Here is an 18,224-nt window from a genome sequence, read left to right as displayed (position 1 = left end):
AGTTTTTAGGACCTAACCTTGATGGCAGCATTTTTTACTCAATTTGCATGGTTTTATGTTAATAAAATTAAAAGAATAACTAACCAGGTCCTTATTCTTTAATTGTTTTTAGGAGAAAGGTGGACAGCTTACCTTAATTTCTTTTAATTATTTTTTTAATCATGGGCTCCCTTGGTTCCTTTGTTTTCATATAACCCTTTGAGCAGTACTAGCTCACTGTCTACCATAAAACACAAGGTTTTTTTTCCTAGTTGTCCCCTGTTATATTTTCTGGTCCTTGTCTGAACGTTTTGATCTGAAATGACTTCTGACTGTTCTCGGTGTCTTTTGAACTCAAACATACCACCTCTTGGCAGCAGGATTTTCCTCACAAAACAGCAATTTCAGGTCTCCTGGTACCAGGTTGCTCAGATAATAAGCAGGTATGCGAGCAGCAGTGGTTAGCGGTGATATTTCTCCTGCTGTGAGATGGTGTGGCTTCACCCCGCAGAGTTTATCTGCTGCCTGCATTGCTGTGTTCATTCTGGGTCAGGAACTTAATGTCTCTGTATAAATGCAATACCACTCCATCCCACTCTTTGGCCTTTCAGACAGGACATAAGCTAAATTGCTTATAATTTTTTCTTCCGGGGTTAAAAGTTGAAATGGTGCTTCTCTTTTGCTGTATCTGAACACTGTGATCCACGATCAGCACTCTGCTGAGGGCAAGGCAATTGTGTTGCGTAGATGAACTCTGGGAGAGCAACTGCATTATCAAGGTGAAAGTGATTACAGACCATTGTATCTGTTACACTTCCTGACGTTGACAAAGCTCTTATAATTACCATTCTACATGTGAAGACCAGCTGTAGTTTGTGTATCTATGTTTTTTTACTTGCTTGTTTATTGAGATTTTTAGGTTCATTAAAAAACTTAGAAAGTTTTTCCTTTTTCATCCTGTAAATAAGAAGCAGGAAAGCTTCCGCTTATCATCTCCCAATCCAAATGAACAAACTTAGCCTGTAGCTGTAAATTTGCTGTTGGTTTATGTTTATGTTTGATAGTTATATTTAAATGCTGGTTAATACTTGCCTTGCAGAAAGGATTTTGTAGTGTCATTAATTGCAGATTGTGGATAATGCTGATGATACTTGGTGAAGCATTTAAGATGCAAACAGCCAGTCACAATATATTTTCAAAGAGTAAGTTACATCCTGTTTTTTAAAGGACGAGAGAACACTGTTAGGCCTTAAGGAGAAGGTCTTATATAGCTTCTTCAGCACTCTGAATTAGTTTCTGTAAAGAGAAATACTTTTGGTTCAGAGATTTATGAAATATTCCAAAACAAAATGGTATCTTTTTTTTTGTACAGCAAGTAACTTTAAGGAAAAAAAAGTAGTTGGGAAAATGTTTTTATATTGAACTGCTACTTAGTTTGTTTAATGTTGAAGTCTTACAGTGTTTCTTAAATCTTTAAAATAGATTGAGGTTTCTTGAGATGTTCATTTAAGCATACAAATATTCTACATAATTTGGGAGATAGGTAGCCTTATGAAGTTTCTGACCCACCTCAGGCAAGAATCTTAACTATAAAGATTAAGTAGAATATAAAACATTTTCTTTGAGCATTTAAATAAAATACTTATTTTAAAGGTGGGCAGGGGTTATTCCTTAATGGCTGGTACTTTCTGTTTAGTTTACTGTGGAAATTTTAAAGTTTTTATAAATAAGCAGAGGTAAGCAAACTTAACGGAAATCTGTTGAACCGAAGTACTTCAGTCAGATATAGTCAGCTTACTTATTGAGTCATAACTAAACAAGTACGTGTCAGCGCAGACTCAAACAGATTACCTTAAGCTATCCAGGAAGACTCAAATGAGGGAGCAGTCAGTGGATGCAGAAACAGAAATTTCTCAAGCATCTCGAAATCAACCAAATGTGTACATCAGATGATGGCTTTTTTTATTTGAAGGTTTCTGTCTGTTCTCTCCTTAGCTCATTGAGAACTCTACTGGAGAGGTGATGAGTACTAGTTGGTCTTTCTTAATAAAAGAGGACTTGTTAGTGTTTTGCTGATCTTTAATGAGGGTGTCAGAAAGAACTCCAGGTTTTGGAAAGCATGGGAACACATCCCTGGATAGTCATTGAGAGTTGATTGTCATTTAGAGTTGCTTTCACCTAATATCCAGTCAATTATGTTTTCCTTTCCTTTGATACTGACACTCTGAACATCATTTACAACTAAGATGGATAAGACCCTTATAATTTTTACAGATACAGGGACAAAATTTCTCATACCAAAAAGGAAGCTGCCCTGGCATTGTTTCTTTTTAATACATGTTTTTTAAAGACCTTTGGGTTTAACTGTAACAATCAAGATGCTATTTTTGGCTTCTCAGGCAATGGTAGATCATCCTTCAGTGAACCCTGCAAACCCTTTGTTTTCATCAGACCTAGATAAGACAGAAACACAGGTCCACTTCCAAGTGAAACCTTGAAACCTGTTGTGCACCCTGAGGGACTACATCATTGTCCTGAGCTGCACAAATGCCTTTGAATTAGATATGAATGAAAATTCCAGCTCCAAGATCCAAAATGCCTGTTGCAATTTAGTTGGTTTGTAACACTTAATCTCTTTTCAAAAGATTTAGATGCTAATATAAAAATTTCACCGTGAAAGATTAGTTTGGAGTCTGACAAAAGCAGAAGAAAAATGGTGAAGTCCTCAGTGAACTCTCTGCTCAGGTACTTAAGTAAAAAGCAGGAAGGTGTTGGGTTACGATTATCTACATTTTGTTTGCTGTAAGAAAGAATCGGGGAGGAAGGGCCTCTGCAGTGCTCTCAGGAAATTTGTGGATAGATGTAAGGAAAATTCCAGATGAACTAACACTGGCCAAGAACGCATTGTTCACTGGTGACAAATGAGTATGGATCTTGATTTTTTTATTTATTACCAATGTATTTTTTTGTATTTACAGAGAAAGGAAAATTGATCTTAAACCTCTTTATTATTTCTTATTAACAAGGTTAAACTCTCAGCTCTGAAATGGCTAGACAACTTGAAATCTTGATTGTTTCAATGTTTATGATATATTCTGCATTTGAATTCAACTATGGTACCCTTACATAAGCATTCTGTGTTTAAGCTACTATCCTCAAATCCTACCAAGGGAGACCTTCTTTGGTTGAGATGTCTCATAGATTTTATGTCATTGCAGAAATTCAGAGCTAAAACTCACTACAACAATCCATGATTATCCAGACTTCTCACAAATTCTGTAAGTTGCCCAAGATCTGAATATTAGCTAGACAAAAGATTAAAAATAGCAGATTATTTAGTTCCTTGAATACATTCTTTTACTGGATCACTATCAAGGGAGTACAGTCTTTATTCTTTTCAAATATGCAAATAGTTACAAATAAAGAATTTTATTATAAAATTGATATTTTTTTTAACCAGAAGCATGGAAAATTATTCCTATTAAAAAATCTATTCTTTTGTTTCGGCATTTTTCTTTCTCTAATGTATGAGTGTTATAGGAGGAGAAGGTTCTAATATGCAGCTATAGACCACAGTATTAGAACTGTGCACTGGGGACCAGCTCTGGTGTATAATTTAAAAGGCAAATAGAAAAGTGCCAGTACCTGATGCTGGTCTTTTATATAAATTAATACAGCTGTGTTTCTTAGAATTCTGTTTGCAGTATCGCTTACCATGAAAAAGATAGTACTGTATTTGTTTCAAGTTCTGCATTTATTGCATTGATCTGCATCTTATTTATGAACAGTCAGACGAGAAGTGAACTCTTACTCATATCAAACTACTCATACCAAATTATTAGTTAGATGCTGTAGAGGATGTAATACATAGTAAATGCCTGATTTCTTGTTAGGCTGCAGTTGGCTCCTATATGAAGACCTGAAGTCATCCTGTATCTTCATCACTTGAAAACTGGAAAAGAAGGACTTTTCCTCTAATTTTTGTTTGGATAATTATGTTTGAGAGATAAGCATCTTATGAAAGTCTAGCATTTTTTAACTGTTTAGCTACTGAGTCTCTCTCAGTTGTCTAAAGAATTATTTAAAGATGCTCTATTCATCCACAGCTGTTGACAAGGACAGCATGGAGACTACTACTTTGTCATGGAAGCAGTGTACTGAACACATGCAATGGATTGAACAATGAGTGCTAGTAGCTAAGAATTCCTTCAGTCCAGTGATTTTTCATTAGTACTCTTGTCAAAGGAAGATAGGTTTGAGTAGGAGAGGGCTTAGCTGTACAAATTCTGTGAATCAGCTGTGGTTGCTTAAAATGAGCAAAGGGTGAGCTGCTTTATTGACATGTACTGTTTATACTGCTTTAAGGAGAGCACTTTGTTTGCTAAGTTTAGTCATTCAAAATAATCTCGATAATTTCACCAGTGAATGCTTTCAACATTCAAATTTTACCTTTGAAAGCACAGTTCACTATAGTGCTAATCCTTCACTCAGTGTCCTAGGTGTTAGGGCTGTGTAGACTATGACTGACAAGGTGGTGAGAGCCAGATCAAGCTAGAGTTGAACCCCAATCATCCTCCTTATGGAATGATGTTTATCAGTAATTGATATTTTTCTCATAACTGTTGACCAGTTCACAATTTATCGATAGCTTTCCAAATCATTAATTGGTAAGTGTTATGTATTTGACTTGATATGGAATAGAACAGTATTTGGGACATTTTTGTTTCCCTGTCATGGAAACCGGAGATGAATACTGGGTCTCCTTCCTGAGGTTCACCATATTGCTTGAACAGTATTGCTGTAAAAATAGAAATAAAAACTAATCTAGTTTGATATCCACACTTCCCAAAAGTGCCAAACCTTCACAATGTTAAAATCACTTTTATCTCTAGTTTCTTTGATACTGATCTCTATGGACTTAATTTTCCTTTCAATGACCCTGGATAAACATGTGGCAGCTTGGTGCATACTGCTTTTCAAGTCTCTCAAACTTCACAAGAAGACTTACATTTTAGTTATTATGTAAACAAGAATATCCAAAAAGACTATCTGGATTAAATGCTTTTGAAAAATGACAGATATTGCCCTGGGGACTTGACCTTGTTTTTTTCTATGGAATAAGGTAGGTCATCGGGGAGTGGCAGTGTAAATTTCTTCATGCCATGCTGCCACTTTGATGCAATTGTACACTCATGGGGACTGAAGAAGCAGGTCGTGTTCTGAAGTCTGAGTCTTTATATCATCTCAGGAGGCTGCAAATGTGGTTACTTGTAATGGCTAAGGTGGTGGCTGCAGTGATATTGCTCCCTCTTCTAAGTTATAAAAACAAAAAAATACCATTTGATTTCATATGTCATTACAGAATACCAGTCATCACTAGTCTCATGTTGATCTAAGCCAAAGACATCCAAGGAGAGAGATTCTGCCTCCCTTGTCCTCGTTCTCTGTGGGACAACCCTGAGCCATGTGGCTGGGCAGGCTGAGGTTCGTTTCCACCTTCTGGCAATGGCCAAAATTGTCTCATTTTTCCCTGTATCAGCTTCCCAGGGTGTAGTACATGAAAAAGTATGTTGACTTTCTTTGCAAGATCTTCTGAGCACTGGTCTTTGAAGAGATGTGGGCATTACTACCAGTTGATTTCCCTGAGATTAAAATTTATACACTTAAGCATAGGTTTTGAAACTGATTTACTTCTATACTATAAAAAGTAATATATATAAATATATCATATTTTATTCAATTTCATATATCAATCAAGTGGAGTGCTGTTGTTATCTGTTGTTTCCTGAAGTGTAACAAAATCAAAGCTTGGAATAGAGTTCCCTACCGAAGCAGGGTTGCAAATGAAAATTACAGAAAAGCACCACTAGATGGAGTTAATGATTTTCTAAATTATTCTTCATAGCTTGCTATAATAGAGTTGCAAAATGATTACGATCACTGACTTGTTAAGTGGAATATGATAATTTAAGTAGCTCACCTGTATCTTGTTATAATTGCATTATCTGTTCTTTAAGCTTTACAATTCTATGATTTTTCACCTCATCTAAAAATATTTTTTACAACTTGATACTGAATAACAATATTTTAATACAATTCTTTATCAGACTTACAACATCCTGTATCAATGCTCACGTTCCCTATGCAGGTCTCTAAGTTGTACTTATGATTCTCTTCAGTCCTATCATTTCAAAATGTAAGTTCAATTCTAGTGGTCTCATCCTTTTTAGTAATTATTAATTTATAAACAGGGTGAATTGCCATACTTATAATTTTTAGTTCATGTTTAAATAAAAATACTGATATGCACTGTTCTGAAAAACAACTTGGAAATCATTAGCAATCATGAAATCCCAGTTGTTAGAAGATGTGCTAAATTTACAAGCACAAAGATTCTTCTGTCAGTATCTGCGAACTTCACTTTAGACCACGATTATTTTCATTTCAAGTGTCATCCAAGTGAAACCGGAATAATTTTTTCATGTTTCATTACTTAGTATAGTCTGGCTCCCTTATCTGAAGATAGCTAGCCAGCCAAAAATTTCATTCATTTTTATTTCATAAAATGTAACTTGTTTTCACAAACAAGTTGTCCAGATGTGCCAGCTTTCTTTCCGTGGGCCATTACTAACATGTCACTTCTGAAATTATGCTGTATGTACAATCATTCCCAACTTCTTCATTTTCTGAGATTTTTGCCCTGCAGGCAGACCCATTGTGCTTGTCTTTTGTAGAAAACGAAAAAAGCAGAAAAGATTTCCCTTCAACAACATTGCTGTTCTTGGACTACAAGTGCCAGGCAGATTTTTAGTAATTTGTTGAAGAAAACCACTTCATTTCTGGCAAAACAAGCACGTGGCAGTACTTAAAAGGAACTCTTTTCCTGTTTAGTGAATATACTCACTAGTTCAGAACTCTTCTGCCAATGCTGGATGTCTTCTAACTCAGCTCTTACCTTCTTTTGTTTCTTCTGTAATAACAAGAAAAAAAGTAATAAAAAGAAAATATCATCTTGCACTTTCACATGTTTCTGTTACTAGGCAAATTACTTAATGCTTTCAGGGTATTTTACTCAGCTTCTTAGAATATTCATTTATGCTGATAAAGGAATTATTAATGATACTGAAAACAGAAGGTAACAATTTTGGATATGTATACTACATAGTGAAAAAAACACACAAACAGAAAGATAGATATTAAATACTATAGGAAAAACAATGAGAAAAATATAACTTTTTATTGTTGGCTATAACTATAGAAAATTATAACTATTGAAGCAGATGACTTGCATCTTATTTTTAATTATCCTCATCAAAAATTGTTACTGAAAAGAAATTGAGAGACCTATGTGAATCCCTTACTTGCTTTTCATTGTCTTGTGTTTAGTGAAAAAACCAACAAAACTGATGAGGAAGAAAAAGAAAAGCAGACTTTTTTGAGCCAAAAGCCTGTGCTTTGTAGTATATCTAAAATCTGAGCCCCATTATTCCTGTATAATATTACTGTAGGACTCAAACAGTCATATTCAAGCCTATCTATAGGTATCTTTTTCTATGCAGGTTGCTGAAAGCCAGACTGAGAATTTATCTAAATTTTTCTAACTATTTTTGGTCAAGTATTATCCAGATCACAATTATTTTGCAGACTAAATTAATGTTCTTTTAATCAACTACTGCTGCAGGGCCATAGGTTTAAAAATACACAGTACAATTACTTTCATACACAATGATGTAGCTAAGACTTTAATAGTTTGTGGTGTCTTTTCACATCTAAACAAGTAAATGGGTTTATGCAACAATTGTGTTGAATAAAGGTCACGTACTAACAAATGAAATGGAACACATTATAATAAGCAATTTATATATCAGCTTAATTTTGTAAAGTTTACAAAGATTATTTTTAAACCGTATGTAGGCTCAGAATCAGCTGTACAGTGTATCTGACGATATAGTCATCTCTTGGAATAGTTTATTTCACTATCCAATTAATTTCAGAATTATACTGTATGGATTTGACGTGTTTGCTTTATGCATTCATAGCTGTTACCAAGAACTTTAATGGCTTACTAACCCCCAGCTATGAATAAAGCTTTTTCCTTTGTAAAACTGGAAGGATGTGGCAGAATAGAAGCAAGAAGAGTTTTTACACCTCCTCTTGTCAGTCTGAATGATTCACTAGTCATGGTAGGCTGTATGCTCTATATCAATACAATTAAATAATCAGTACCTGTAAGTTAAATCACTTCTCACACCCACTAGTAAAAATATGACAATAAAGCTATTCCCATTATAGTTATCTTTTTTCACTTAAAGTAATTACATACAGTTTAGAAACTACAGCTACAAGACATAAAAGGATACCTAAAACTTCTCTGTAGATAATAAACTAAACAGAAGAAAAGATACACTTCTGTACAAGTACAGTATGTAATTTTTACAGGGACAAGACACTGAGAGATGGTAAAGTATCTTTTGTTTATTTAATTGTAGGCCTTGTAAATGTCATTAGGATCTTAGACAAATGGTATTTTTGACTTGAGAATTAACTGCATGATGCAGTTGTTATAAAATGAACATATAAAACATTTTTTTAAAAAGTGAAGCATTGGTTTAACACCTAAACTCGTTCAGTAGAAAGAAGGTGCTTACTCTTACTATGAGTTTCATGGCTAGGTCTAACAACCTGCATTGGGTCTTAGCTTGAAAGCTCTGCTAATTCCATGCAAAACTTGTGGTCCCTCTATTAGATTGCCATTAGAAAAACAGGTGGCAATGAAAGTTTTTGCTACCTGTTCACAGGGGTTTTTATCTAAAATGAAGTTGTTACCAATGTGGTAGCTATAGCGTAAAACATATCATTGTGATTAATAAGAATTGGTATCTGTAGACTTGTGACTTCCTTAATCTACTCTGAACTATACCCAGCCACCATGAAAAGTGCAACTTGCTGTCTTTTTAGTTTGATTTTCACACTGCCTTAAAGAAATAGTGAGAAAATAATAAAGTTAACCTCTTGAGGTTTTTGTTCTACGATTCCTGCTCTAAAGGTGGACAGGCCAACCTTGGGCTCTCTCTATCTTAGAAATGCAGATAAAACGTAACTCCTACCTTTTGTTGTGCTTGAGTAATGAGTACTTAAATAAGGTAGCTGAGCTCTTTTTGGCACCATCAACACCAGCTTACAAAACAAAGTGTTTCAGGGAAGCTCTAGGTCTGAAATTTAGATGTTCATTCTAGACAGATAGTACAATCAAGCATTAGTATTTTGAAGCTGCATGTAGCATTCAACATGAATGAAAGGAGATTATGTGTATTATAAATTTTCTTTTGGTAATTTAGATGGTCATTTTAATGAACGGAGGATAATGAAAACCTAGAAGTGATGTAACTGGCCATCAATGAAGAAAGGCTAGAAGAGGATGCATCTCAAGGCATTTTTTTGAAGACAGGTTTCACTTTGCCCTGTGAACTCTCGTATATACTTCTGTCACCATGGAACTCTACCCTTTTACTATGAGAAAAGATGTTAAGTCTTCTTTAGGGAAAGAATTTCACTTTGGCCTTTTAGACTTTCTGTCCTTTTGCCAGATTTAAAATGAGCATAAATGTCTAATTAACAGGCAGATGTGTTTCTCTCTCAGTAAGAATTAATACTGAAGTTTCTCAAGCAGGGAAAGTATTATATGAAGAAATAACAGGGCAGAGCAAAAGATTTTGAGGAATACATCTTGACAGACTCATTTTGTTGGCTTGCAGTGAAATGAACTGAAGACTCTTGTACTGAAGTTTGTAAATAAAATTGATTTGGCGTTCATCCACAAAATTTAAGCAAGTTATGTTTATTTTATAGTATAATGCAATGCCATTTTAGAATGCACAATGTGTTTTCACTATTGATAGTCATAGGAAGGGGGGTGGTCACACTGGAGGCTTTTGGGACAGGTAGGATTATTAGTAATGATAGATTACGGAAAATATACTTTGACTGCAGGAAGCTTTTTTTTTTTTTTTGGCTGGACACTTAAGGCAACAGCAACAGTTAAAGGAATAGGCAGAGTTAATATATCTGATAGATTACTGCTCAAGGATGCCTGCAGACTAGCCAGATAGTGTAGCAGTCGTTATTCCAAGACTGCAAAATGCCACCCTTGCCCTGCCCCCTCACATTTTCTGTAACACAATTCTGTTATGTGTCTTCTAGCAAAGCATAAGAGCTAATTACCCGCATCCATAATGCCTTATGAGACTGTTAAGGGCCAAGCCGTTCATAAGCACACTGATGATCTTCAACATGCCCTCGAGCCCTTCCTAAACCTTAAAGTCCTGTGACATACCATGCAAATACAGGTATGCTGAAGCGGCCTTTGTTCCTATATAAACCACATATAGTGCTGTTCTGTAGTAGAGGTCAGTGCAGGGACAGTAGAAAGGAACAGAGAAGGAGGAGAATGCTGAGGATTTCTGTCCATGTCTATCACAAAAGATATGTGGTGGTATTTCGGAGGTCTCTCTGCTGAGTTTCTTACCTGTGCTCCCAGGCTGGCAGTGAGATTCACAGGAGTGTTATGTCATCTGCTGTTCACTGGCGATACTAATTGGGATAAAAGGCTTTGAGATGAGCAGACTCATGAGAAAGTGAAGCATGTCCTGGGATGCCACAGAGAAGGCTATTCCCACAGCTGAAAGCTGCTTCTGACTTCTTCTCTTTTTTGTGTATGGAGAAAAGTGCTTTTCCCAAAATTGATACTGATGGCCAGGCATCACCTTTGACACACCCTGGGAGAAGGCAGGAAGAAGAGATCTGCTCAGTTTGTCAGCTATTACCTTGCAGAGTAGCTTAATGGGTACAAATTGTACTTGAAACATGTGCAATTAACCCTGACTAATAAAGTCTACTGTGCTTGGGTAGTGACGTTAGATATGAGAGATTGTTAAAACGTGTTATTTAGAAATGCTGGCCAGATTTGCTGGAGCGGAGGCTCCAGAAGGTTGAGGGCAGGGGTACGCTGCCTTTGGAAGCCACAGGCTGGAGAAGGTTGTGAGTTGCAGCTACAGTGATCTATTCAGGTGTGGCATGTGGAAGTTTTCCAGGCTCACTTCCAGGCCTGAGAATATATTTTTCTGTCATTTCAGTACTGCAGTCTGCATTGATGTGGTGCATCCCTCCAGCAGGTGTGTTACAGCTGTGTCAGCACAGGTCCAGAGAACCAGTCCTAAAAACACAAAACAGGCAAGGTAATGGTCTGCAATTAGTGAATTTTTGTGAATGCCGTATTACAAGCTGGGCAAATGGCACCAGGTATCTGTGTACTTTATGTGGGCACATCTTGGTAACGCTTCATTTCCTGGGGTGGTTTAAATTGAACTTTGGTCTTGGGACAGTTTTTTAAACATTTGTCGTGATTTTTCCCATATTAGATGTGAGCCATATTTACATCAGTAGATGACTCATATCAATAATTAGATCCTTACTCACACAGCTTAGCGAGTGCTCTGCTTATAATATTTAAGTCAACTATTTCTTTTCTGAGACAGAAAAAGTACTGTGAATAACTGTGCTATGCAATTTGTGATTCTGCTGTTAGGTCTTTGAAGTAATTCTTCCGATTTATTTATATACCAGGTATTTCTCCTGATGCTTGCCAAAACTCAAGGTATGTTCTTATATGTTTGAGCCATACTTTGTGTGTATCTCTTTGTCTTTTGTTTATTCAGCAGTTAATATAAGCAGAAGGAGACAAATTAAGGTTTTCCCTGAGTGCTGACTAATTAGTTTTCCAAGAGAAAGACATCAATGGTATTATATATGGTTTTAAGATGCACAGCACTGGTGATATTTATGAACACATGGTAGGTGTGCATAAATGAGTATGTTTGTGTGCATGTAAAGTGGCATCTTATTGAAGAATCTGAGGTGGGTTGTCATGGAGATTAAAAGCTTTGAAATGCTGTTCATTGGTATTAGTTGAGTTTGCTGGGCATCAGGATATTCCTTCTGCTACTTTGAAACTTTTATTGTAAAAACAGTTACACTTTTACCTGTATTGCAAAGACTCTTCTAGCAGGCTAAGTAAATAAGGACCTGATGAGCACATTGAATTTAAGGAAAATTAACTGTGATCTATTTTTTATCAACATTACCATTTTAGTTTCTAAGCCATTAAGATGCTTGTCTTTTAATTGTGTAGTGCTTCAGGCTATTTATAAGGTGGCAGAAACTTGTCAACTCCCACAAACCTTCCTACCACCTGACAAGAAAAAAAGAAAGTTCTGGTCACTGGTAAATGAAAATAATTTCTTTAGATGGAAATATAAAAATGAAAAACATCAAATATCTTTTGCTAGCCTTTGCTTTCACAGTATTGTATACATTTTCAGCTTTCTCTGCATAAAAAGCTAAGAAATTTCTGGTGCTTCTTCCTTAAGTAATTAAAATAAAAACTAACAGATGAGTTTACCTTTGAAGAGCATTGTTTTCTGCATGAGATCATTGATGTGTTGCAGTTAGTTGGTTTTTTAACCAATAAATCAATGAAAATGCTGCCACAAATGCTGCATATGTACACAACATCACACACATTCTGAATGAGTAATACAGTTTTCATAACAGAACTTGAAGCAATGATTATTAACTAGAATTATATATATTTATATTTAAACTGACACTACAGAATTCTTTTGAGTCTTGACAGATATGTGGAATATTTAAATGGAGTAATTGTAGTTACCAGACCTCCTGGGATTAACCTGATGGAAAGAAAGTGACATTTTGCAAAGAGAAAAATGAATTTATAATGTGGAAAAAAAGCTAAAAAAAGAGCTTATGGTGTGCCTGTTTATAACCATTCAGGAGGAAAATATGTTTACATGGAGTCACTAATATGCTGTAGCAATATATTTCACTTACACTTAATTATAGAGGGGCTTTGAATATAACTTATTGGGTTCTGTGTTTCCTGAAATAGAACAAGCCATACTGAAAGGAAACTTATCAGTTATTTTATTTTTGGTGCATTCGTGTTTAGGAGTTGATTCTTTGCTATTTATATTTTCATCAGGAATAACTCTACTAAACTCAACATGCTCTATGCCAATATAGAAAAAATACATCCAGAAGAGAACAATACCAGCCTCTCCCTCTATGGCAAATACTTTTGGATAAATCACACCTTTTCACTTATAAGAGGGACCTATTCTCTCAGGCATACTCAGATTTTCAGTTAGAGTAGTTTCTTCAATGACAACCACTGCCTGCTGAGCTCTCCTGAACTGGAGTTAAATAGAATCACAGAATTACCACATAATTTAGGTTGGAAGAGACCTGAGGTCATCTGGCCCCACTCAAAGCAGGACCAACTTAAATAAGTTACTCGGTACCTTGCCTGATTGAGTTTTGAGTGGTGATGATGCCACAACTTCTCTGGGAAACCTGTTCCACTGTTTGACTATGGTTAAAATATTTTTCCTAATATCTAATTGGAATCTCCCATGTTGCAATTCATATCCACCACCTCTCATCCTAACACTGTGCACCCTAGAAGGAGTTTGGCTCTCTTCTTCCATACTCTCCTAGTGGGTAGCTGAAGGCAGCAATAAGATCAGAAAGATCTCGCCTCTGCTTATTCATCTTAAGACCGAATGAACCCACTTCTTTCAGCCCCTCTTGGACACCATGTGGCCTGGTGGCTGGCTGGTACAGAGAGCCAGTGTCTGTGGAGACTGTGGTTGATTTGTAACAGCAGAACTAGAAAAAAATCAGGATTAAGTGGAAAGAGGTTGTTTCAGAAGAAGGAAGTGACTAAGTAGGAGAGAGATCAGCTGTTCCTTTAGGGACTTGTGAAGACCCTAATGTCAAGCGTATGTCTACTGCAAAAGATAATGCCATCCATGAGCTGGCAAGGAAAACTAAGCCATAAGAACCTATGAAATTACAGTTTAATAGAAACATTACATTCATGGGTTTTGAAGTGACCTTAAGTCATGATCTACATATGTACTATGATATTATCTACAGCATAAATAAAAGTGAGGCATAGTGTATAACAACTGTATCTTCCTACATTATAGAATTTTCACTTTGTCACAACTTTTACATTATATACAATAAATATAATGTATTTCTGATTAATTTAACGCATTTATCATATTTTCTCACCATCCTTCAATCAGGCAGGGCACCATAAGTAATTTTCTTATCCTAAATGCTCCAGGCTAATAAACTGATGATGTATGACTAAGATGAGGTGAAACTCAGATATGACCCTCCTCTTTCTGTTACATGCCATTTAGCAGCTAAAACCTGAAGTTACTACGATTGTTTTTCCTGTAACTATAGTTATTAGTTAACTTCAACTCTATTACTAGGAAAAAAATGTTGTCACTAGCCTCTTTTTAGCAGCAAAAATTTCTCCTGTTTTTCCCGCAGTACAGTCGTTCAGCCTTTACTGAAAGCTACACTTGCCCAGAAATAGTACCTGCTGCTGTGCTCTTTGGTGTCTTTCTCCCCTTGCCCAGGCAGCAAAAGAGGATTTAAAAAAAGTATATCTACACTACAAATTGCTGCAGTGAACCGTGCAACTTGTTAATTAAATATAAGCATTTCTTCGCAAAACATTTGGCCAAGTATTTCCTGAAGATTATCACATGCAATTCCAATTTCAGAATGATTACCTCTTCCCTGAGAAGTAACCATGGTAAATGAAGAGTAAATAAAGGAAAAAAAAAACCAAATATGCCAAGTCCCCTTTTATGTATTTTCTTCTGTTCTTACACTATTTTCTATCTTCATCAGGGTAGTGTCAGCGCCTTGTAGTTGTGCATTAAGCCTCAGCTTCTTCTCAGGGGGAGAATTAAATGTGCACTCATACATCCTGTTTTGGTGGAGTTTTATTTTTTAATTTTTTAGAAGATTTATGCAGAAGGTGCCTTAACTGTAGAAAGTTGTCAGAATGAAGGACTCAGGGGACAGAGAATTACAGAGCAGAACATTATTACGTATCCTAGTAACTATTCTTTTAATCCTGTCTCAGCCTATACAACCACAAAGGGGCAGAAGAAGGAATAAAGGCCTATTTCCCTTATTTCCCAAATCTACGTGTTAATTCTACAAAGCAAGGCAAGCACTGAAATGCCTAACTGTTGGGAGCTCTGCTGGTAGTGTCATTCCACTGGCAAGCTGTCCTAGGGGATTTCTTTTCAGGAGCTACACACAGTAGAGCCAAGCCCTTTTGGAAGAGGGTCTGCAACATAGGTCTTTGCTGTTCAAGGAGAATGTACTACCTACCAAACAAGAGGTTACAGGTGTGTCTCTGTGTTCCTCTTCTTTGAGGCTGGTATGAATTGTTCATTGGAGGTGAGAAGCTGAGCAAGTATGGGAGTCAAAGGGTTGAAGGCTGCATATAGTTCTGCAACATGTCTGACTGCCCAGTGCCTATATATTGAAGTTTTAAGAAGATTTCTGTCTTTTTCTGTATTTTTGTCTTTTGGATTGTCACTGTGAAGGAAAGGTAACATTGCAGCAAAACTAAGTAAAATCTTTAGATAAAACTTAATAGATGTCTCCTTTCCCCCACTTCATTCTTTCATGTTTTGCTGAATATTGGGAGAATAAAAAGACAAAGAAGAGAGGGAAATATTTGCCTAATATGAAAGAGAGAGTTACAAAATGAGCATTCAACTTGAAGAGAATGTCAGGGAACAACAGTACCTTATACTGCACTCTGAAAAATGGTAAAAAGTACAAAGGTTCGTAACATATTGTAAAGAAAATTCTTTAGAAATTGCTCTGTTATCTTGGAGGTAACAGACACACCATATGCTGTGTCTGGCAGTTGCTATGGCAACTACTTTTAAAATTTAAGCATGGGGAAACTATTGCCTAAAATCTCCATGACTTGGGGCCAAATTTTGCATGATGCTGAGCACCAAGGCAAAGTAAAAAAAGACATAAAGGAAATCTTAAAATATCTTTCTCGTTAGCTTTTGAAATTTTGTCTTGAAATATTTCTTGTTTGTTTCGGGAGATTGCAAGCCCTGGACTCGTGAGAACATTGAAAAAAAGAATGAATGGTATGATTGCAATATCTTAAATTTAATACCGTGCAAACTATTTGCCATGGAAAATAGGAAAAACCTATTTGTTCATAGAGGCGTTTTACATGAAAATGGTGATATTTATCTGAATTTCATCTTTTTGTCACTGTTTTATGTGGGAGTTCTTGCCTAGAAGTCAAAGAATAGTAAAATCCTTGAAGGGAATAGATGGGAAGGTAATACGTCTTAATAATCTGCCAGTACTTTAAAAAAATTAACATATGCAGATTTCTTTATGTGGAAAAGTAGTTTCACACTTTGAATAATGTTTGCACTATCCCACCAGCAGGCTGCACAATGCACTTCCGAGGCTAAAGATGCTTAAAATATCACATAAAGAGGCTTCTAGGGAAAAATCAGTGAAAATAAATTTAAGAAGATTTTGCTCATCTTCACCTAAAAAGGTCTGTTAGGCTATGGTACAATGAATGCTGTTATAATCAAATTTAGCACCTCAGTAACTGGATTTCTGTGATCAAGCTGCAACATAAATTCTATCTTGCTCCCATGCCTTCTACAGTGTCTCCTAGAGGAGTCTGCAAAGGTGGGACATAATTTCACCAGAATACAATAGTTGTGTACTGTAGCTCTTAACAAAACCACCCATACAAATCGCACAGTGTGGCCTTTAGTTATTCAGTAATGGTCGAATCCAAAGTCACTGAAATTGGTGTGATTCTCTCTATAGACGTCCCCAGGCTTTGTTTGAGGCACTGCCCATGCTGCTAACCTTATATTGGTACATACCAGATCAATCATTACCAAAAATGTCTTATCTTTTGAGCACACATCATATAATGCTGTCTTTTTAAAAGTAAGCTTTTTTTTTTTTTTTTTTTTTAATGTATTAAAGATCTTATGAGATCCTTGAAAGAAAGTTTAATTGGTCTCAAGGGTATTTATCTCATGCTGTTAGGTCACACTGGAGTGAGAACTTTCTGTAAGTTCCTCCTCCAAAATAATGTATCCTGAGAGCTATTATCCTGTGATTCTGGCTCTCATAAGCTGCCACAAAATTACCAGTGCTATTATTCACCAGAGAAAGAGTTTCAGCTTCAAATCTAGTGTAGGCACTAGTCCACTCAGGGCTCTTGGAATGAATGAAATTATTTGCATTGTAAAGAAAAAATATATGTTTTACGTGCACCCTGTTCAACTTCATGGATCATTATTCTGTCTTCCTCACGTTGTCTGCTACTCATTAATGAAGGCACCTTAATTTAACTTCTTGAAAAATTCTTTGATGGACAGCAGCAATAGAAAAGGTTACACTGACTTGCAAGTAATGTGATGTTGACTAGATTATGAAAATAGCAAATATATTCCTTATGTGAGAAATAATTAATATGTACGGATATGAAATGAGTAGCAGAGGTTGGAAGAAAGTGAAGAAAAAGCTTTCTTTCTCAGTTACCAATCCCATTTAAGTTTTGGGCAGGGAGTTATAAATGGATCAGGACTGTATTGAAGGAGATTGGATTTAGTCTCACAGAACCAGCTGTTAAAATCACAGCTGGTCTTTGGACCTGCTATTAAAAGGGGTTTTAGAACATTTTTTTTTTTCTGCAGCTATCTTCTCTCTGGGAAAATGGTCACTAGCTCCTTCTCTGTTCCCAGTTCACCCAGGTTTGGACCTGAAAGTCACTTCCACGTCTGTGAGAAAGACAATCCTTGCTGACTGCTTGTTCCTGTCCCTTTCCTCTGGGTCTCTCTCTGTACTGTCTGGCCTTCTAGAAATGTCTAATATTTGCTTGTCAGCCTATTGCTGAAGGGAATATACAAGATTTCACCACAGATATGACAATTCTGGATGCCACATTAAAGTATTTGCTTGCAAAAGCCGACCTACTGCTGACTATACATTGAGGCACTGATGTTCACAGTATAGCTGATAGCTGGTGGAAATGAAATAATCTGTATTGACACATTTGGAAGTTTCGCATCTTTTTCCACTTAACATGCTAACGTGATAATTGCTAGACTGATGATTTTTCCAGTGACATGTCTCCTTTTGTCAATATTTAGACCTGTGTATAGAAAGCTTATCTATCACACCTGGCTAATTTTCACTTAATTTAAAAATAAATGGAACATGTTTAGTTTGCAGGGTTAGCCGAACAAAAAGAGTTTTTTATAAACATTTTTCTTGAAACA

The sequence above is a fragment of the Athene noctua genome, chromosome 6 (genome assembly GCF_965140245.1).
Source record: "Athene noctua chromosome 6, bAthNoc1.hap1.1, whole genome shotgun sequence".
Classification (NCBI taxonomy): Eukaryota; Metazoa; Chordata; class Aves; order Strigiformes; family Strigidae; genus Athene; species Athene noctua.
Note: the sequence above shows the minus strand (reverse complement) of the source record.